Consider the following 8,853-nt stretch of genomic DNA (forward strand, 5'->3'; position numbering starts at 1 on the left):
CTCCCCTCTCTCACGTAATTCCCTCCCTCCTTCTGCCTCCCATGATTATGTTCTTTCCCCTTATAAATGGGACTGAAGCATCCTCACTTGGTCCTTCTGATTATTAAACTTCTTATGGTCTGTGGGTTGTATCCTAGGTCTTCTGTTTTTGGCTAACATCCACTTATTAGTGAACACATACCATGTATGTCCTTTTGGGTCTGGGTACTTCACTCAGGATGATATTTTCTAGTTCCATCCATTTACCTGCAAAACTCATGATGTCTTCAATTTTAATATCTGAATAGTATCTCACTGTGAAAATGAAACACATTTTCTATATCCATTCTTTGTCTGAGGGACATCTGGGTGTTTTCCAGCTTCTGGCTACTACAAATATGCCATGGACTGGACTCAGTGGGTCCCTCAAACCATGGGGAATCAGGGTCCCTGTATTCAGGTAGGCAAGTAGTTAGCCAGGGTGACAAACAGACACAAATACAAGGGAGTGTTGATCTGAATGTAATTTCTCAAAGCGAGCATCAGACTTATAATACAGAGACAAACAAAAAAAGCTAGATGATACATCAGCCAAGGTACATTGAGATGCATAATGGTTCTTTACAAAAACCAGAGAAAAATGCATACATAAAGACTGGAAGGAACCAGGCAGTGTTTACAAATGAGATAAGATCAGCCCTATCTAAAATCAGCAATTCACAGGAGCCAGGTGAAAAGTCTAAAATGCCCAGGGGTAATACTAGTCTATTATTTGACCCACTACCATGGGTTCCTTAGTAAATACTTAATTATGCTACTCCCCTGGACCTAGAGAAAAACATGCACCAGAGAAGTTTCATTCTACTAACCATTACAAGAACAATACAATACTCTAGTTCCTTCTTAGACCACAACCCACCTTCCTTCTACTATTATGTAATGTAGGCTGCCATTCATGTCTGTAATGAGAATTCTAAGTTTACTATTTTGAACTAGTCCTGAGATTACTAGCTCCTATCTGGCAAACTGTGAGATGTCTGATTACTAACTGTCAATACTGGGACATTTTGTCTGAACAAGTAACATTCTTATGAATTTCCAAGTCCAAGGTCAGCTGCAGGACTGCCTAGGACATTGGTGAACGCCAGGAAGTAAAGTTCAACCTAATTTAGGTATTTGTAAAATCATTCCTTAGAGGCACCTATAATAAAATGATACTGAAAGAAAGCACACAGATCAATTCACTGACTAATGCAAGGACAAGTTTGGAGCATTCGTGCTATGGGATGCCAAGGCTCCAGGAGGCTAAGTTTCCATGAAATTTTTGCCTTGGGACTGTGTCCAAGCTTTTGGGTGTAGCACGCAGTCTTCATTGGAGTGGGTGTGGCACAAATAAAGCTGCTATGAACATAGTGGAACAAATGTCCCTGTGGTATGGTAAGGCAGCTTTTGGGTATATGCCCAAGAGTGGCATAGCTAGAGGTTCAGGTAGTTCTATTTCCAATTTTCTGAGGAACTGCCAGGTTGATTTCCAGAGTGGTTATACCAGTTTTCAATCCCACCAGCAATGGAGGATTGTTCTTTCTCCATACCCTCGCCAACATGTGCTGTCACCTGTGTTTTTGATCTTAGCCATTCTGATTGGTCTAAGGTGGAGTTTCAGGGTCATTTTAATTCCCATTTCCTGGATGACTAAGGACTTTGAACACTTCTTTAAGTTCTTTTGGCTATTTGAGATTTCTCTGTTGTGAAATCTCTATTTAGCTCTGTACCCCATTTTTAAATTGGGTTATCTGCTTTTATGGAGGTTAGTTTTTTGAGTTCTTGATATATTTTGGATATTAACCCTCTATCAGAGATGGGGTTAGTGAAGTTTTTTTCTTCAATCTGTAGGTTACCAATTTCTCAACTGTTGGTCTTAGAGCCATTAGAATTCTGATTAGGAAATTTCCCCCTGTGCCAATGAGTTCAAGGCTCTTTCCTACTTTCTCTTCTATTAGATTCAGTGTATCTGGTTTTATGTTGAAGTCCTTGGTACACTTGGTCTTGAGCTTTGTGAAAAGTAATAAATATGAATCTATTTTCATTTTTCTACATACAGACTGTCAGTTACACTAGCATCATTTCTTGAAGATGTTTTCTTTTTCTCCATTGTATGTTTTGGCTTCTTTGTCAAAGATCGAGTGTCCATTAGTCTGTGGGCTTATTTCTGGGTCTTAAGTTCTATTCCATTGTTCAACTTTTTTTGTTCCTGTATACCATGCTTTAAAAAAATATTACTACTGATGCTCTTTAGTACATTGAGGTCAGGGATGGTGATTCCTCTAGAAGTACTTTTATTGTTGAGAATAGTTTTGTCTGTCCTGGATGTTTTTGTTTTTCCATATGAAATTGAGGATTCTTCTTTCTATGTCTGTGAAGAATTGGGTTGGAATTTTGAGGGGGACTTCATTAAATATATATGTTGTTTTTGCTAAGATGGCCAATTTTACTATGTTTATCCTACCAATCCACCTTTCCACCTTCTGAGGTCTTCTTCAATTTCTTTTTTCAGGGATTTGAAGTTCTTGTCATATAAATCTTTCACTTGCTTGGTAAGAGTTACAGCAAGATATTTTATACTATTTGTGACTATTGTGAAGAGTGTTATTTCCCTAATTTCTTTCTCAACTGCTTTATCACTTGTATAAAGGAAGGCTATTGATTTGTTTGAGTTAATTTTATATCCAACCACTTTACTGAAGTTGTTTATCAGATGTAGAAGTTCTCCAGTAGAATTTTTGAGTCGCTTATCTATTCTTTCATATTATCTGCAAATAATGATACCTGACTTCCTCTTTTCTGAATTGTATTCCCTTCATCTCCTTTTATTGTCTTATTGCTCTAGCTAGAACTTCGTGTACTATATTGAATAGATACCAAGGGAGTGGGCACCCTTGTCTTGTCCCTGGTTTTAGTGGGATTGCTTCAAGTATCTCTCCATTTATTTGATATTGGCTGATGGTTTGCTGTATATTGTTTTTTTTAATTATGTTTAGGTAACATCCTTGAACTCCTGATCTCTCCAATACTCCCCCTCTCTGCACCCCCAGTGGACATCTTTATTGTTTAATAGATCATCAACTTCTCTGAATCCACAACTGGAATTTCATTGTATTTCCATGTTGAGTCATGAACAGAGACAAAGCTAACCAGAAGCTATATACATCAAAGGGAGCTAAGCTTTTACAGTTCAGTTCCTTTCACAGGCAGAATGTAAATGCTCTCTACAATTCACAATGATTTTAGTCACTAAGGAATTTAAATGGGATCTTGAAGAATGTAGACAAATCCTGATGCAGTAAAGACAAGTTGACATGCTGTGCAACTGTGTAAGAATTCCTGGTGCTGCATCTCGGCTACTAGCTGACTCTTGCTCTAACACCAAATGAGATGGGAAAAATACTAGGTTGATTTGGGGGCTGTGCACAGGAACCAAAGGCAGGAAAACACTAAATTTTGCTGAGAACATCCACCCCAGGAAGGACTTTACCTTCCAGGAGCTCTAGACTGGCACCACCCCCAGTGCTCACATGGTTGATTTTATTCTCTGTGTTCTATTTGGCACAACAAGTGGCAGTGTCTCCACACCTAATATTGATGCAACCCTTAGAACTGGCTTTCATCACCTCATACATGAGTGACTTGGTTCCCCTGGCAAAGGCTTTCCATTCAAATACCCCAACAGGACCACTCCAAACAATCTGCTTAGTTCAGGCCACAGCCTCAACATATTTCTTGCTGCTCTCAGTATTACAGCCCAAGTTCATCCATCCAGCAGGTATACAGGAGTTCACAGTAGCTCAGCCAGTCTTGGCATTCTTCTCAAATTTGTCAGCAGTGACAAATCAACAGGCAATGTAATCTTCACATCATTTTTCTTAGCTTTAGACATGAGATCTTTGACAATCTTGGCTCTGTCTTCATCATACAGAGATGTGCCAATCTCCAAGTATTTGAGCACCATAAGGAAGGTAAAAGCTATTCAACCACCAATGATCATCTCATTGACCTTGTCTAGCATATTATTGATCAGCTGGATCTTGACTGCAACTTTAGCTCCTCCTAATATAGCCAGGAAGGCTATCCATTCATTCTTCATCAAAACTCCACCAGCCTTCTGTAGCAGACTCACACACCCCATGGAGTTGTGGACTTGGTGTACAGTCCCAAAAGCACCATTGTCATAGACATCTCTCAGTTTTGACAGTGAGACTCAGAAAGCATCAGTTTTCACTGACTCAGCTTTAACATTGTTCCCAGAAGCATCTTTTTCCTTCTCTTCTTCCTCTACGTTAAAGTGGAGGCTCTCTAGCAGGATGACAATCCCAGCCACTGGGTTGGCACAAGCATTCTCTACTTCTGGGCTCACATAATCCTTCAAGAACAGAACATTCTTTCCAAGCAGAGATTTGAGTTCTGCAGCAACTGACTCTAAGGAGTACTTATCAGGCATGGAAAACCATCAAGCCAGCCTGTCTGGCTCATAAGAACAACTGAGTTGGCTCCGTTGTCCAAGCAGAATTTGATGCTTGGAATAGAACCTTGATCCTTTAGTTATTTGTTATCTGGTTGTTCTTCATAGGAACATTAAAGTCCACCTTCATCATAACCTGCTTCCACTTCATGCCCAGCTTGTCTAAAATCAGTTCATTAGAAAGTCACATTTTGGCAACACTGTGAGGTCAAGAGGCTCAGACCTGAGGAAGAGGCTTTCCAATACTTTTAACATGAGGGGGTAGTGTGTGTTGTCAAATGCTTTGAAAGCCTCTAATGGATGATCATATGAGTTTTTTCTTTGAGTTTGTTTATATTGTGGATTATGTTAATAAATATTTGTATATTGAACCACCCCTGCATTTCTGGGATGAAGGCTACATGGTCTGATGAATGATGGTTTTGATTCGGTTTGCTAAAATGTTCTAAGTGCTTTTGCATCAATATTCATAAGCAAAATTGGTCTGAAGTTCTCTTTCTTTGTTGAGTGTGTGGTTTAGATATCAGAGTAACTGTGGCTTCATAGAATGATTAGGTAGTCTTTCTTCTCTTTCTATTGTATGGAATAGTTTGAGGAGTGTTGGTATTAGCTCTTCTTTGAAGTTCTGGTAAAATTCTACTCTAAAGACAGGTGATTGTTAGCTCCTGTTGTTTGTTGTTGAAAGTGGTATTGTGTGTGTGTGTGATTCTCTCCTTTCAGGTTTGTTGTGACATGAGTAATATCTTGTTTATTCTTTGATATAGAATCTCTCCTTGTGTTGGAGTTTTCCTCCTAGAATCCTCTGTAGGGCTAGATTAGTAGATATATATTGTTTAAATTTGGTTTTGTCATGGAATATTTTGATTTTTCCATCTATGATTGTGATAGTTTGTATATTCTTAGACCAGGGAGTGGCACCATTTGGAGGTGTGGTCTTGTTGGAATAGGTGTGACCTGGTTGGAGTAGGTGTGTCACTTTGGGTGTGGGCTTAAAGAACCTCACCCTAGTTGCCTGGAAGTCAGTCTTCCACTAGCAGCCTTTGGATGAAGATGTAGAACTCTCAGCTCTGCCTGTGCCATGCCTGCCTTGATACTGCCATGCTCCCAACTTGATGATAATGGACTGAACCTCTTAACCTGTAAGCTAGTCCCAATTAAAGTTGTTTTTTTTTTTTTTATAAGACTTGTCTTGGTCATGGTGCCTGTTCACAGCAGTAAAACCCTAAGATAATGATGCCTTAGAGGTTTGATGAGTATAGTAGCCTGGGCTGTCGTTTGTGTTCTCTTAGGGTCTACATGACATCTGTCCAGGCTCATATTTTTTCTTTCTTCTGTGCATTTAGTGTTTTGATTATTATGTAACAAGAGCATTTATTTTTCTGTTCTAATCTATTTTGATTTTCTGTAAGCTTCTTGTACTTTTATGGCAATCTCTTTCTTTAGATTGGGGAAGTTTTCTTCTATGATTTTGTTGAATATATTTTCTGGCCCGTTGAGCTGGGAATCTTTGCTGTCTTCTATTCCTATTATTCTTTGATTTGGTCTTTTCATTGTGTTCTGGATTTCCTGGATGTTTTGAACTAGGAATTTTTTGGGCTTTGAAATTTCTTTGACTATTGTGTGTCAATATCTTCTATGGTATCTTTTATGCCTGAGATTCTCTCTTCTATCTCTTGAATTCTGTTGTTGATGCTTCCATCTGTAGCTCCTGACCTCTTTCCTAGGGTTTTTCATTTCCAGTGTTGCCTCTATTTGTGATTTCTTTATTGTTTCTATTTCCATTTTTGGGTCTCAAACCACTTTGTTCAATTCCTTCCCTCTTTGATTGTGTTTCTTGTATTTCTTTTTGTTATTATTTATTTATTTATTTATTTATTTTAGTTCCTTAAAGGTCTCTATTATCTTCATGAGATGGAATTTTAGGTCAGTATCATACATTTCAGGTGTATTGAGGTATCAAGGACTTGCTGTGCTGGGAGACTGTGGTGCTGAGAGTGACAGACATGTTGATCTGCTTGGGCAGAGTTTCAAACTGGAAGGGATATGGCATTTGCACAGAGTGGAGGGATCTTGTGGCCACTGGGTACCTTGGGTGTTTCAGCTGCTGCATTTATCTGAGCAGGTATCTTCCCTGTTACTCTGTCTGTAGCAGACATCCTAGGAGACCTGCAGACTGTACAGTATTGAGAGAGAGAGAGAGGGAGGGAGGGAGGGAGGGAGAGAGAGAGAGAGAGAGAGAGAGAGAGAGAGAGAGAGAGAGAGAGAGCAATCTGCCCCATACAGGTGTAGACTAGAAGGGAGATCTGGTCTTTAGTTCAAGAAGTCACTCTGTTTACAGTCAAGGAAATTATTAATATTATTGACATCTATAGTTTTTTCTCCTAGTTTCTCTAAGTAGAGATTATTACCGCATTTCTACAGTTATTCAAGTTTGTGGCTTGATGGTTCGTTACAATTATTTTTTTTTCTTCTCTCTTAAGTACCTACACATTTAATAGGGTTCATCTTTTTGTGGTGATAGTTACTTTTGTATTTCCTTTTACTCTTTCTTGAGATTAATATAATTTTTTCATTTCCCCTTCCCTTTTCTAGTCTCAAAATTTCCACTCTCTTTTAAAGTTATGGTCTCTTTTTTGTTATTGAACACACACACACACACACACATACATACACACACACACACACACACACACGTGCTTGCATGCGTGTGCACACACAAACAAGTATATTCCTAAGTGTAACTTGCTTTGTCTATGCAATGTTACTTTTATGTATGTTTTCAGAGCTAACGATTTGGTATTGGACAATCAGTTGATGTGAGACTTTTTCCCCGATATTTCAGAACACCCTTAGCTGCCTGGTTTTCTTTCTAAAAGATTGAGCCCTCACAGGCTTATTCTCACTCATTTTATTCATGTTTTGAATAATGATTTGCTATTTATGAATTTCTTAATCTTTTCTTAATATAGAACATCTTTTTGTTTGTTTGTTTGTTTCTAAACTATACCCTTGATATTATAGTAATCTTTATTGGTACTTACTATATTTCAGGATTTGGAATACATTTAATATTTCCTTTTGGTTTATTGTATCTCTGAAGAGAAATCTGTTATTAGTCTTATAACAATATCATTATTATGGAGTTGGTATATTTACCTTAGATACTTAAAAATTCTCTTTGTATTTTTTCATTTGATCTGATCATGTTTACATGGGATTCCATAAGCCCTTTTTAGAAAAAAAAAAAAGTATGGTCTGTAGGCTTAAATTGTTTAAAACCTAATTTAATAAGGGTTCTTAACACTTCAACCTCCCTTCTATCCCACTACTCACCAGAGGTAAAGAAAAATGATGGCTAATAGGACAAGGGTGACATGGACCTCTTTAGAAGTATTTCTTTGGGGTGATTCTAATCTTTCTTGTTAGCAGTGTAGTACACTAGCAAAGTGCCAAATACAAATCAGCAGCAGCAGCTCAATCCAGAAGAAACCACAAGATTCTACCAGTTGGCAGGTGTCCAGAGGCAGCAAGAAGCAGCCAGAACAGCACAAGAATTTCTTTGGTGCAATTCTCTCTATGTAGTCACAAGAGAAGTTCAGCAAAAAAGCAAGGCCAGAGCTTTGTCAACGAAGACCAGTAAAGCACCCATTCACGAAACTATAGTCCACTGTCTGTTGGGTTATACTTATACTCTTTCCAAATATCATGTTTGCTCTCAAGTATCTGCTGCAGCAAAACATCAACTGCCCTTTAACCAGAAACCATCCAGTAAAATATAGCATTCCTGTTCTCAAAACATCCTCTCACATGTCTGCTTCAGCAAAACAGCCTTCACCCTTGTAGCCTCCTTGCAAGCAAGCAAGCAAGCAAATAAGTAAAAAGAAAGCATAGAAAAATCTCATCATGGAAGCTCTAGTATGTCACACTGTGTCCCATAGATTATCCCTCTGTCTACACATCTTCACTTGCAAATATTCATTGCAACGAGTTATTGGTATGGCTCAAGGTCTCTGGCTTCTGTGACATCATCAGTATTGGATCCTCACTGGGACTCCTCCCATTTTATGCTGTTTTTGCCTGGTGTAATGGTTTTGAAACAGCAAGACTTGCCACTTCACATGTCCTAACCATTTTTGAGCAGATGATATATATTTTGGGTTGGGCTAACTCAGAGTCCTGGTATGGGTCTGGGTAGTACCTGAGCTGGGTGAAGAGCCTGCTATCTCTCCATTATCTGCACTTCCAGGGTAAGTTCTCCAGCACTGCACCACCTAGGCCACCCAATGCTGCCATTGGTAGGAGGCAGGGTATGCTCTCTTGCTCTCATGCCCTCACATCCAGCTTACCTGCCCTCAAGC

At 38.9% G+C, this 8,853-nt stretch overlaps 1 pseudogene; it reads right to left on the reverse strand.

Annotated features, from left to right (window-relative positions):
* Nucleotides 1-3,470: 3,470 nt before the first annotated feature.
* LOC110291638 (phosphoglycerate kinase 1-like) lies at nucleotides 3,471-4,685 on the reverse strand (annotated as a pseudogene).
* Between the last annotated feature and the right edge of the window lie 4,168 nt (nucleotides 4,686-8,853).

This window comes from Mus caroli, unplaced genomic scaffold (genome assembly GCF_978045245.1).
Source record: "Mus caroli unplaced genomic scaffold, Mus_caroli_1 scaffold_3, whole genome shotgun sequence".
NCBI classification, from domain to species: domain Eukaryota; kingdom Metazoa; phylum Chordata; class Mammalia; order Rodentia; family Muridae; genus Mus; species Mus caroli.